The following is a 13,305-nucleotide window of genomic DNA, read 5'->3' as shown; positions in this document are numbered from 1 at the left end:
CTGCAGCGCGGAAGAAACAAAGGAGTCCGCTGCGTGAAAAATGAACTGCTTCTCTTTATTTGGATATCGGAGGCCGTGAAGCTGCTGCTTGTGACACTTTCATCGCTGTTGTTTTTCCTGCTTCCATCCTTGACACTCTTCCGGATCTCTTCGAGGGGGGGGGGGGGGGGAGGCTTAAATCAAGCGCCTTTCTTCGAAGAACTTAATGCTGTAAGACGATCTCGGGGCAAAAAAAAAGAAGCTATAAGTAACCTGCCGCCCTTTCTATTAACCTGCTGCTTTATAGGTCAGATATGAAGGCGTTGTAAGGCAGCGCCCTGAGACTTTTAACGTGTTTTATCACGCCATCGTCATGAGGGCGCGCTTCGCAAGTCTACGTATTTTCTTCCTTTCTTTTCTTCCTTCCTTTTTCCTTTCTTTGCTTTAATTATCTCTCTCTCTCTCTCTCTCTCTCTCTCTCTCTCTCTCTCTCTCTCTCTCTCTCTCTCTCTCTCTCTCTCTCTCTCTCTGTTTCGTTATTACCTGTGTCTGATTTCTTTTCTTCTTTCCTTTTAACTTCTTTTTTTTAATAGCACGCCTGATAAAAAAGTTAACACTTAAAGGAAACTGAATTCTTAGACAAAAATAACGAACTTTCAGCAGAAGGAAGTATGTTTTCCTATAGAATGTTGCAAATTATGAGCAACGTTCACTGTCTTACTTCCCGTACCAGTGAACATTGATCAGCGGCCTGCGGCCAGGTGTCCGCGCAGCACTGGCGATAATGAAGTGCCCCAGGGAAGCTTCTCGATCAAAGTAAACGTATACTTGTCAATTTGTTGTCGCTGAACAAAAGCGCCATAAAGCCCGGAAGCAAACGTCACTCCTATATAAACGGGCAGCAGAAAAATTACAATCTTGCTCAAAAGGCCGCGTGTCCCCAATTGTGACTATTGTATTTTTTATCTCCCCCATCATTCCCGTCAGATGTTACGCTCCGTACGATAGCTTAGTAGCAGAGTCAGCAGGATAGCACTAACAGCTACGGCCACTTTGTGAGAGTTTATAAAAAGCAAGTGCCATCAACTGCTCGCGGAGTGGCGGAGAGAAATAAGAGGTCACAAAATGCGGCGGCGGCATTTACGAACTGCTTACGAAAGTGCTTACGAATTGAATGCCCATTAGCTGGAGCTGTACCGTGAAAAGTGCGCTCGAACGTGGTCTCAACTCTGTTAAGATGTGTAGGTGACTGAAAGAGACATCTGCAAGCTTTACCCTGCCCGCGCGAACACGAACTAAACCTGCCTCTTGTTGCTGTGTAATGTGTCATTTTCTATGGGCTTCATGACTGCTGCAACGTAAATGGAAAGGGAGTTTCTGATGTCCATAAGATATGTCAAAATTTCCTTTTGCATTTTTTTAATATAAATGAACTTCGACATCGGCGCTATATATTTACAGATACAGATAAGTTTTAGGCAAGTTAAAGGAGAAGTAAACGATACAAGCAATCGGTTGCAAACGCTTGTCAGTTTCAGGATGCTATGCTCAGAAAGATGCTGACCTAAATAGTAATTGCAAGCTCGTGCTTTCCATTCGAAATCTACTGTTTTGCCCGCATTGCTAGATCAGCGACTATGTGGTTGCATTGGGGAGTACGTGGTCGCGGATTCAATCTAGGCCACGGCAGCAGCGGCAGCCGCGTCGATGGAGGCGAAAGGCAAAAACACTCGTGTAACATGCATTTGGTGCACGTTAAAGAGCCCCCAGGTGGTCAAAATCAATCAGGATCCCTCCACCATGTCGTCCCTCACAACCCCCTGCGTTGTTTCGAGAAGTAAAACCTCACTATTGAGTTTTCAGAGTTTGCTGTTATGTTTGGCAAAACCTGGTTGGTGGTAACATTGAAACATCGAAATTAATTTATTTACGCGGGTTGAACAGCTCAGAATACACGGGCCTTGAGACAGGCTGTAGTGGTATCTATTTTGTAGTGGGAGAAATAACTATTTTTCTTTTGTTAGGACCAATCATGCATAATCAGTGTGTACGCGTCATATCAGACGGAGAGCTATCACGGTTTTCGTGACGTCACGTGACAGACAGGCGAAGGGGGGGGGGGGGGGGCGCGGTTCAAAAAAGTCTGACCAATCGCGGAAGGCCTGATTGCAGAACTGGAATAGAAAAGTTTGGAATAGCCTAACGTTATAGCGCCCGGGAATACGTTTCCCGAATGACGCGTGGGCGCCGCACCGGTGCTATAATTCCCGATTCTCGTGCTAGCAATGTCGACAATAAAACCGGACGCCAAATGCAACATTCGATTTATCGACGGCGTTGGAGCACGTTCTTTCTCGGCGGTGTGTACTGCCTCGGAGTATCGAACGAGAAACGCGCATTATCGTCCGTCCTGCAGGAACGACAAGTCCGCGAATTTCGGAGTTCACGCTTTCTCGGCGAACTACGCCGGCACATCAGGGTCGTGCTAGGAATGCGGCTTGATCTGCGTACCTCGAGGTCCTCGCGTTACTCGAGGACTCTTAATGAAAGGCTGGAAAAAAAAAGTGTCGAGCCGAGGTTGCATGCACCGCGATCGTCGACGGGTTTTCAACAGTGGTTGCTGCTAGACGCGGACCGTGCGTACTACATCCTCTCAACATTCTCTCGTTGTTCAGCTCACTGAAAGCCTCGAAAAGAAAATATTTCCGCATTCTGGGGTGACGCTAGCAAAGCGGAACGTGCGACGTGCCCGTTATTGGCATTCCTGAGTGACAGTTTACCTCCAGCACCGCTCGTCAGCTCCCCGTGTGCAACCAAGTGTTAGTGCAGAGGGCAAGGATGCATAATATGCGGAGTGAATGTACAGTCACTGGTGCCTATTATGAGTGAAACGTTAAACGCGCGTGTTCTTAGCATTCCTGAGCGACAGTGCTTTAACTGTGATATATATATATATATATATATATATATATATATATATATATATATATATATATATATATATATATATATATATATATATATATATATATGTGTGTGTGTGTGTATGTGTGTGTGTGTGTGTGTGTGTGTGTGTGTGTGTGTGTGTGTGTGTGTGTGTGTGTGTGTGTGTGTGTGTGTGTGTGTGTGTGTGTGTGTGTGTGTGTGTGTGTGTGTGTGTACGAGAAGAAAGGAAACCAAGGGGGCCCAATTTTTATCAATCATATATCATAAGAAGCCAACAGACAATGACCCCAAAGCCAGCATAGGGGAAATTATCCGCAATTATTAGTTGAAATAAAGAAATGATGAGAAATGGAAATGAATGTGGATGAAAAAACAACGGGCCATAGGTGGGATCAACTTTTATACACGCAGTCAGAAGTGACACATGTCTTCAGAAAAAGATGGAGGACGCTCAAGCTTCGCCTTCAAAAGTGGAACGCGATAGATTTTCAAAGATCCCTGACTGCTTCTCACGCTTCGCGGCAACTGGAGGGTATTTAACCGTAATGTTTACCGGTAAACGCTTGCCGCGAAAGCTATGCACGAAGGCGGACTTTCTGGTAGAAACGCGGCCTCTTGCGTGGGTCGTGATGCGGCGGATACCGCATGTTCCGCATGTTCGGACACGCAAATTTTGGGGTGGCTTAATTATGGAGAGCACTCATTCATCCCCCATGTGTCGAACATAAAAAAGCAGTTGACAGGTATCCATCACCTTCTCACGTTATTTACCGAAGAGAGCCGGGGAATGTCTGTGAGCGCTAAGCTGCTGTTATATAGTGTGCTTTTTGGGGGTGCTTCGATCCTACCTTAAGCCTTCGGTTTCCATCAGGACTTCCCTAAAGAGATGCGACCCTTTTGCCTACAGACGTTCTGCATAGGCATGGACGACACCGGAGCCTGTAACGACTACGGTGACGAGGAGACAATATTTCAGATTCTAATGTCCTCAGTACCGTGTACAGGCACGATCACTCTGTCGCGCTCGAACTGTTATATGATTGGTATCTGTCAGAAGAAAGAATTCAACAGCACGCTTCGACGGGATTAATCATCGCACCGGAAGACCATGCACGCATTACTGCGCTCGTATCGGATCAACGACCCCGGCTCTTGACGCGAACTAAGAGAGGGCGCAGCTTCGTCGAAAATTGCGTCAAGTAGGACTGAGCATTCCTCTGGGTTTACTTGAGCAGCTCGAGGATGGCGTACTAGTGGGGTGCTACTGGGCGCAGAAGAAGAGGAACGTGTACGCAATGATCGTGCCGCTAGGCAAATACACGCTCTATCTGACGCTCAGCATGTGCGATATCCGCAATGAGCACCTGCTAGGACTCATTGAGAGAGTCAAATAGCTAGACGATGAGCAAAACGAGAACAAGATGAAAGCAGGAGCCAACGTTTCAACAAGCGGACTTGTCTTCTTCAAGACCTTGAAGAAGACAAGTTCACTTGTCCTTCCTTTCCAGCTGAATAAATGATCCGTAATTCAAAAAGGCACGCCACCAAAACAAATGAAACAGTAATAATCGATTTTATTTATTTATTCTATATTCCTCATCATTTTACCACGCACCTCAGGGCTCGAACTCGGAAAGCATCATAATCTTCTTCATCCCTCCCCGTGCTATCACCTAAAAACGAGTCCGCTAGGAGAATCATATCTCAGATTACCTTTGTAATCAAAATGCAAAACCACTCGCAAGGCGTCAAGGTTCCGCTCGAGTTGATGACGCCCCAACTCCAGCAGCTATACATGTTCTAAAACAAGCAATCAGTAAACGGCTGCTTGGGCGCCTCACGTATCCTTTCGAGAAAGGAAGACCCCTCGCCTTGCGTGGCGTGGTTCTCGAAATTGCTTTCCGCCACCCAGAACGCAGACGAAGAGGGGCAAAAAGTCCAACGAAATTCTTCACAGAGGCTGGTGATGGTGCAGGGAAGGAATGAGGTAGAGAGCGGACGGTAGGGATGGCCCCGGAGTAAATAGAATGGAAGCTTTAAGTAACCCCGAAGTTTACTCAGCCTCACCCCTTGCCAGGCTTTCTTCGGAAACCATGAGTAGCCAAGAAGCAGCAAGCGGACGGTGGAAGCGCGGGAGTCAATTTTCAAATTCAGGCAGCGCAGCTGACTTCCGCCAATGAGGCGCACCGGCAACTACCGCGGCCAAGCGGGCGAGCGAGAGATCGCGAGAGAGATTTTTTTTTTTCCGGATCGCGTTTCTGCACACGTCTCGTTTTCATTATGAGGCCCGCAACACGATACGAATGCGAGCGCAGAAACTTCTCCCTTGAACTTTGTTAACCTTGCAATCTCTTCGTGGAGTATACCGATAATTCATGCGTCCTTCGCTTTTATTTTTATTTTCTCGCGCCTCTGCAGCCACAGAGCCCACGAACTACGCTACTTCCAGGGTGGTCTTCTGAACTCGATCGTCCGTGAACGGCAATAAATCTTCCGGAGCAAAACGACGAACTGAAGTAATCAGTTCGGATGCGTATGGAAGGTGCCGTTCTTTATCTCCCGTAGTTTATCAAAGTTCATTACGTGAGCAAGCAACACCACAAGATGTGCATGCTAAGTGGAATATTTTGCCCTAATTTTACATTTCTGCGTAAATTAAGGGACGCAGTTGTTTTTTTTTTTATTATACAGAAAAATCACCGCCCAAGCACTCCGTACAGATGGTTAACCAGCGAAGCTGGAACGTGCCGCCCCATTATTTATTTATTTATTTATTTATTTACTTATTTATTTATTTATTTATTTATTTATTTATTTATTTATTTATTTATTCAAAATACCTTACAGCCCCGAAGAATGGGCATTGGGTAAGGGAAGCTTCAAAAATATTACATAGTATAAAGGCATACAATTATACAGAAAATGAAGCGCTTTGTTAATAATAATTCAATGAAGAGTCCAGTTTACACAAACTCTAAAACTCTCAGATCAAAAAAAAAGAAGGCATACAATAAGCAATGCAGCCAAGAAGTTTTTTTTTTAAGAAAGAAATTAATGTTTATGTCGTGACGGAATTTTCCTTAGTTAGCTGGGAAGGTCGTTCCACAAGCGGATGACACGTGGAAGTGCAGATGAGTTAAAAGCGTCTGTTTTACCATAGATGCATGCGAAAAAAAGATGATTATGCAATCTCCGTGAGGTGAATGGAGAAACTTGCAGGGCTATCGGTGATGGCCTTGGTCCATGAACGTACTTGTGAAACAGCAATAAATGTGCTGCATCACGATGAATGTTCAAAGAAGGAATTGATAAATTGTTTTTTATTTGCGCTTTGCTGGGTTAACCCCGATGGTTTATTAAACGACGACTTGGTAGGCTGCCGGATCCTCGATACGAAGTTGCTGCTTGCGCTTGGCTACACGAGCCTGTTCTCGTGCCCGGGCCGTACAAAAGGCACGGCGTGGACGAGCTCGTTCCCGGTTCTGCTCGCGGCGTTGCTGACCGAAAGCTGCCTGCTCCCCAGGAGTACGCATGATGCGTGGCCTACCCATTTCGGAGCCGGGGAGAAGCTGCTGCGCTCGTTCTCGGCTGCGACGGAGAGCAGTGACGTCACTATGGCGCAGCTAATTCAACACGACCTAGATAGCACAAGGCCGTTTCACTCCGATCCATGATCACCCGCCGTGGTTGCTCAGTGGCTATGGTGTTAGGCTGCTGAGCACGAGGTCGCGGGATCAAATCCCGGCCATGGCGGCCGCATTTAGATGGGGGCGAAATGCGAAAACAGCCGTGTACTTAAATCTAGGTGCACATTAAAGAACCCCAGGTGGTCGAAATTTCCGGAGCCCTCCAATAGCCCTCCTCATAATCAGAAAGTGGTTTTGGCACGTAAAACCTCATATTTAATTTTTTTTTCGATCCATGATGTCATGTTACCTGGCCCGACTGGCATAGAATCTAATAGGATGCTCTCGAGTAGGCAACAGTGATTTTGACGTCACCGCTTTCATCATTCCATCCTTTTCAATAAAGATTTCGCGCCAGGCAGCGTGACGTCATGGATCGGAGTAAACATGCCTTCTGCTATCTAGGTGGTGTTGGCTAATCGCGCCTCTCTCTCTCCTTTTTTTTTTTTTTTCGCAAGCGCATGTGTTTGCGCGAGAGGAGTTTCCGGCGTACAGGCGACCGGCAGACAGACGGACGGACGGACGGACGGACGGACGGACGGACGGACGGACGAATCCGCTTGCCATATACAGCTTCGCTGTAAAACCGGTTGGGCAATTTTGCTTGACTGTACTTACAGTATCAGGTTTCAGATCGCTGGCTGTTATATTGTTCGGGCTTTTGATGTGTCTATCCTTGGGGCCTAACAAGGAACTACGTACCGTCATCATCGTTACGTCAATATGGCAACGGTGTTACGAAAGCAATGATTATAATATATTGTAGTAGAGTGCCGGCGCTAATTCGTTCACACCGTGGAGATGGGTATTGTTTTTATCAGCTTTTATTGGTGTTTAGTAATGTGAGAAATAACATTGCTATTGCTAATTTTGTGCAGAATGGCAATCACTTCCATGTGGTCTTCTGGTGCCTCCGGCATTGACGGCCCTCCACGAGGTGAGAAAGCCCTTAACACGCCGCCAGAGTGCACCAAAAAGACCAATCACGTCCTCGCTGTCTGAAACAAATGAAGACAGGGCAGCACAAAACACGCAAACGCCGCTTTCTCTTAGTTAGAAATCGACAACAGACGTTGGTGCAATGAGCTACGAAACAGTTTAAAGCAACAGAACTTACAAACGGTTACCGATACAGGGCATGAGGCTTCTGACGAACAAGCAAAAATAATAATAGGCATATCAAAAGTGAGAAGGCGCAGTAAATGCACGATACAACCGATAAGACGCCGACAAACGGTTTGAGGAGAACAGGAGACGGGCACCGTAGTCAACAGGAAAAAAAATTCCAGCGATTCGGCTGCCGTGCGGCGACGGATCGTTCGCGCCGTTGTGGCGGGTGGCTAAGCTCTTTAAGCTCCCGGTCCAGTAGCCGCACCCCAAGCACGTGCCACGATATGCACACCGGGAGAAAAGGAAATTAAAAATAAATAGATACAATAGCACTTCACAATACACACGACCAAAAAAGTGTAAACGTAGAAGAGAGGAACGCGATTATCTATAACACCAACCAGGAAAATCCAGGAATACCTCCATCGACGTCGTCAGCACCGTTGAGCCATCTCTTAATATCTCGGGCGGCTCAAATGACATATGGAGAGACACATTAAAAGCAGGAAGAAATCATAAAATGTGCAATTTTTACACTCCCACGAAGTATTCGTCGACTACTTGTATGTACCGATTTCGCCAAAGACGGCTTCTGTGCTTTTCTCTGCGAATACAAATCGAACCAATCAACTGATTCCAGCGCATCACGTGTTCAGGCAGTAAAATTTAAAACATACGTGTGCCTTCAGCAAAGGCCACCTTTACTGAATAATATTGCTGCCTAAATAAATGGAAAAGATGCGCCGTAGGAATACATTAATAACTTGTTAAAAACGGTGACAGGTGGTTGGATTTCTATTGGGCGAACATGTATCTAGCAATTACAAATCTGGGTTTTCATTGGAGTTGTATGCACGCTTGTTTTAATTCGTACGAGCATTTTGTTCACTTTCACGATGATAAATAAATGTCTCACTAAATTTTGCATTTACATGCTGCGCTTCTCGTCGAGAGATATCCGTTTCTCTCAGGCAACCCCGCCTTTTCTATCGTTTCTTGCGTAACGGCAAGTGGAAGTCAGCACTATTATTAGCACATACGGTCTGGCAACCGTTATGCTTACAAAGACAAAATCTTAATTACCCCGATTACTTCTTGCGACAAGCACTTGCTCCTCCAATGCAGTTCTTTGTTTTATTCAGTTCGCGAAAAGCATTGAAAAAAGCCACCAGCTGAACACGGAACATAAAAGTTCAGCGATTTGTTTTCGATTATTTCAACTACACTTTTCATGAGCTGCCTGCTTCACACTTAGTGATGCTCCTCGCCTCATCATGTATTAAACGTGCGCACACGTGCACACAAAAACACACGCGTGTGTGTGCGCCAAAGGAAAAAGACAAAGCGCAAAGTTCTTGTTCGGTTATGTTTTCATCGCGCTGCCCAGACTTCATCTTGCAACCTCAGAACTGCGACAGTCTCTCGGTTCCAATAAAGCTGAACGTGCTCCTGTTTTTTTACTTTTACTTTGTGTGTGTGTGTGCTATTATCCTATTTCTGTTTTCGTGTTTAAACGGGAGAAGTGTCCTACCGCCTAGAGATACTTAGACGTGTTCCGCGTAGCGCTGCTGGCAGCCAGACAGTTGTACTGCAGCAGGCGAGCTAGCGCTCTTAGCAAATCAGAATGAAAGAAAGATCGGGCGCTCCTAATTAGCGTTCCGCAAGATGTCCTTCTGTTGAAACCTCCAGTTTTGACATTCGCTTGTGAGTCTCGACTAATTCTTCTTTTTTTTTTTTCTGAGTGCAAAAGAGGAAAAGGGTTTTATTTGGTTGCCTGCCATTGGTTAAGCTACAAAAAAGCAGCCACATGATTTGCGTCAATCTTTGATACGTGACAGCCGCGGCCATAATTTCTCAGTCATAACTTCACTGCAAAAATTGGTAAAAATACTTTTTGCCATCTAACTAAATCAGCAATTAGGCTCGCCTTCGGTTCTGAGTTAACTCCTGTAAAGGGTGCACCACCGCCTACAAGCTTGCTCTGCAAAAAAACAATCTTTCTGAAACAGCCTCAAGAACGCTCTACAGGGGCGCTGCGAGCGCCGCTCACGTGACGTCAGGGCACGGACTCGCGCCTGTGGTCTGCTGCAGTTCGGGAGCTGTCTGGGTGCCTTCTCCAATGTTTATGTTTGTTCGCTCTCGTTCCCTATGCTTGTACACTTAGGACAGTCCCCTGATATCCATTCTTACGACGTCTTCGTTTGCGAAAATTTATTCAAGGAGCTTATTTCCTAGGCGACGACATATTTCTCAAAGGCAACGCTACAGTGCCAACCGAAGGAGCTCAGACCTGCCCATTGCGAGTTTTTCATGCGCGGATCAACTTTTCAGCGGTAGCTCACGTGAATGGAATAATAAGAGGATAAATGCAAAAAACATAGCATATAAAAGTCCAGTTAGGAGACCATACCTCACGTGGTGCAACACGCGTGTCACAAACGCTGGCTATATATGACTTCCACAAAATTTACCTTGGTTTTAACCCGCTAAAACGTGCTTGCTCATTACGAGTAGTTCGTGGTATAATATCGAATTTTTACATTTCATCACAGAAATGCTCAACAGTAACACGATGACTCAACTAACACTGCAGTTTACATTCTGCCAACACCCCTTGCGTTTTTAACTGCTTCTCAAAATTAGGCGGTCCTTCACCGATTAATTTTAAGTGGTGATTTGAAGTAAAGCTGATTGAGTCTTATAGCTGTATGCAGCACGTGGAAAGGAATGTACCAATATTTATTCCATTTTCCGCGCTACACGTTAAACTCACTTGAACAATTTACTGGTGCTGGTTGGCTGAGGAAGAGGCATGACGAATCTGTTTGGCGAACGGACACAGGATTCTCGGGCCTAATACTTGACTAAGATACGCCTTTTGGACCATATGGCAACAGCCAGCAAGAAGCCGAAGCCTCATTCATTAGTAGTATGGGACATATTGAAGATATCACTATTCCCCAGTGGAGGTCAAAAGTCCAGTGAATTCAAGTGAGGCTTGTGATGTCTTCTTTGTGAGGCGGGTAGGCTAGAATCTTTTTTATGCACTGAAGAAGCGAATAGTTCTCAGCTTGTATAATTAAACAACGCAGGATCGATACATGGGGAGGCAGAATGTGTGAATTTTTCTTTTCAAGGAGGCCTAAGCTGTGCTGTAGTGCTTCGAGTGTACTTTAGGCATTGTAATTGGCGCTGTAAAGAACTACTTCATGGTTTCAGTTCGAAGTTGTAGTGAACTGCTGGGTTTCGCGAACACATTCGCGCCTCGCCATAGCAACAGTCGGCTGCTTCCGTTGTAAAGGAAGTGTGCCATTGTCGATAAAGGCTAGTGAAGGCTACTATGAAGCATTTCATCAGTTGCAGTTGATTGGTTCTCGACCTTAACCACGAAATTTTCTTTCAGGTGATTGCTGTTATAGTATTCGTGAAGTATATACATACTATACATGATTCGCCGTCGTGTTAACAGCCAATGCGTTTTCCGGGGGCCTGTTTCAGAGAACGGTGAAAGTAGCAGCAAACGTTTTCACGCAAAATGCGCCCTTAGCCCTTCCTTTTACGCATTATTACAGTTTCCACATTTGACTAAAACAACTCACCAGAGTAGTGATAATCATCATGAAAGCTTCGCTGGGCAGTGTCCTAACACGGATTTATAATGTTGGCTCCAAATTTCAAGATTCTTATTACATGTAAAATGTAATGTATCAATTAGCTAAGTACTAAGGGAATCTTAAGTGTTTAGAGGAACATCATACATTACTTCGCGTGTTAAAGTTGCAAACGTTCTATTTACACAAAATTTATGGACAGACACGGCGCATATATCCATTGCAAGACCAGCACACCCCTTCAACGCTACATAGCTGGCGATATCCAAGTCGCAAATTTCTACGACTCACGCGGTTTTAACGAAGAAAGTGCGGCTAAGGCATGGAAGCAGAAACAATCCGAAATATACCCCAATAAGTATGGCTCGACTTACCGATACCCCAAGCATGCAAGAAGGGAACGAGCGCGCGAGGCAGGCGAGCGAGCCGGAGCGAGCGGCGTCCTGGCCGTGACGTCACTCACGCGAGGGTGCCACTTCTCGCCACTAATAGAAAGTGGTGTACTTCTCCGTGTTGCGCTTTTACTATAGTTGTGAAAGTGCCGATCATCGTACAACGAATACAAAGCATCAATCGATCATGTTAGGCTTAGTAGCTACACCCGGTGTCATTAGAGAAACCGCATCGCGTGGGGTGTTCACCTGGAGCGTAATAGTTAGGGTGCCTGCGTCTCTCTTTTAGCAGCTACGTACCACTCCCCCCACACTGTGACGCCTTCCACACCATAGAAACACATGAACATTATCCGCTTGTTTATGAATCCTGCCTTGCTGCCGTTCCGATAGCAAACTGTGTATAGCAGGAAGACAGGTCTGTGAGCGATTAGAAAAAAGCTGTCAACACGAGATTCCTGGCAAGACTGATAGTTGCGATATCTCATAATGAATGCTCGAGCGTTCACTTTCCTTTACCATAGCACGCAAACTTGAACTGTCGGGAACGCGGGTTATGTAGAGATGTTTGCGATTGGTGACTTGGGTTAAACCTTACGCGATATACTGACCGGTCGCGGTGCTTGAGTGATCATAGCATTATGCTACTGGGCACGAGGTCGCAGGTTCGATTACCCACCGCAGCGTCTGCATTTAGACGTAAGGGAAGTGCACAAGCACTTTTTCCTTTAGATTTCAGTGCACAACAACCTCACCTGGTCTAGAGTATATATTAGAACCCAGAGTCCTCTACTACGTACGACACCCTTCGTAACTCACTACGCACTTTCGAAACGTTAAACCCGACAATAATTTCACGCAATAATTCGCGCAGTTCAGGTTAACTGGCTCAGAGTTCCATGCTCCTGTGGTGGCGAAATGCGTCTGTACATTGACATCATCGCGCGCATTAATTACATTAATCGTAACTTTATGCAGCCCTCTTTCTTACGAAAATAGAATACTGTTCTGATTCAATTGGGCTAAAGAGCTCGATGAGCCTGCCTTACGCCAATGAAGCACGGCGATTCTGTAAATTGTTTACATTGAAAACGGTCCTATGCTTTATAAGCAATTCCGCATTGAGATCACTCTTGACTGTCTTCCTATTATATCTCTCTCATGCATTGAGATCACAGCTGCACAACTATACGCATACTATTAGATATCCTTGAAAAGGGCGCGTTCTCGATTTCTTTTTTCCTCAATCTCTGCGAATGTTTTTATTTTTATTTAGTCGGTCTAGAATACCGTTTTGCAAATGCACGCGCCATGCATAATACGCTTCCTATCTTGCACTAAAGCAACTACTCTGCCGTGTGCTATTATACAATAAAGAATTGGGTTGAGTAAGGACGCGCTGTGAATAAACATGGGACAACACTTCACTTGCAGGTCGGTACTAAACACTGCATTCGCAAAATGGAAATAAACAGCAGGTTTGACGCTTGAATACCTCCTCGCGCCTAAATCCAGTAGGCAAGTTTCAATTGAAAAGCGTAAGTGGCACCTTAACTTAATGACATACTGCAGATTCAAAAG

At 45.5% G+C, this 13,305-nt stretch overlaps 1 protein-coding gene and 1 long non-coding RNA gene across 5 annotated transcripts in view; one reads left to right on the top strand and one right to left on the bottom strand.

The window, feature by feature from the left end:
• Positions 1–13,305, bottom strand: part of Gycalpha99B (guanylate cyclase 1 soluble subunit alpha 2) — a 218,480-nt gene that overhangs the window by 126,105 nt on the left and 79,070 nt on the right. The window lies entirely within an intron of this gene.
• LOC142579180 (uncharacterized) overlaps positions 1–13,305 on the top strand; it is a 159,838-nt gene that overhangs the window by 146,120 nt on the left and 413 nt on the right. The window contains exons 1-2 of one of the 2 annotated variants that reach the window (XR_012827366.1): positions 7,125–7,200; positions 7,490–7,548. This is a non-coding gene — a long non-coding RNA (uncharacterized LOC142579180). Of the gene's footprint in view, positions 1–7,124; positions 7,201–7,489; positions 7,549–13,305 lie in introns of those variants that run through there. The other variant, XR_012827367.1, reaches the window with a different exon arrangement.

The sequence above is a fragment of the Dermacentor variabilis genome, chromosome 4 (assembly GCF_050947875.1).
Source record: "Dermacentor variabilis isolate Ectoservices chromosome 4, ASM5094787v1, whole genome shotgun sequence".
In the NCBI taxonomy this organism is placed as follows: Eukaryota; Metazoa; Arthropoda; class Arachnida; order Ixodida; family Ixodidae; genus Dermacentor; species Dermacentor variabilis.
Note: the sequence above shows the minus strand (reverse complement) of the source record. Positions and strands in the feature narration are given on the sequence as shown.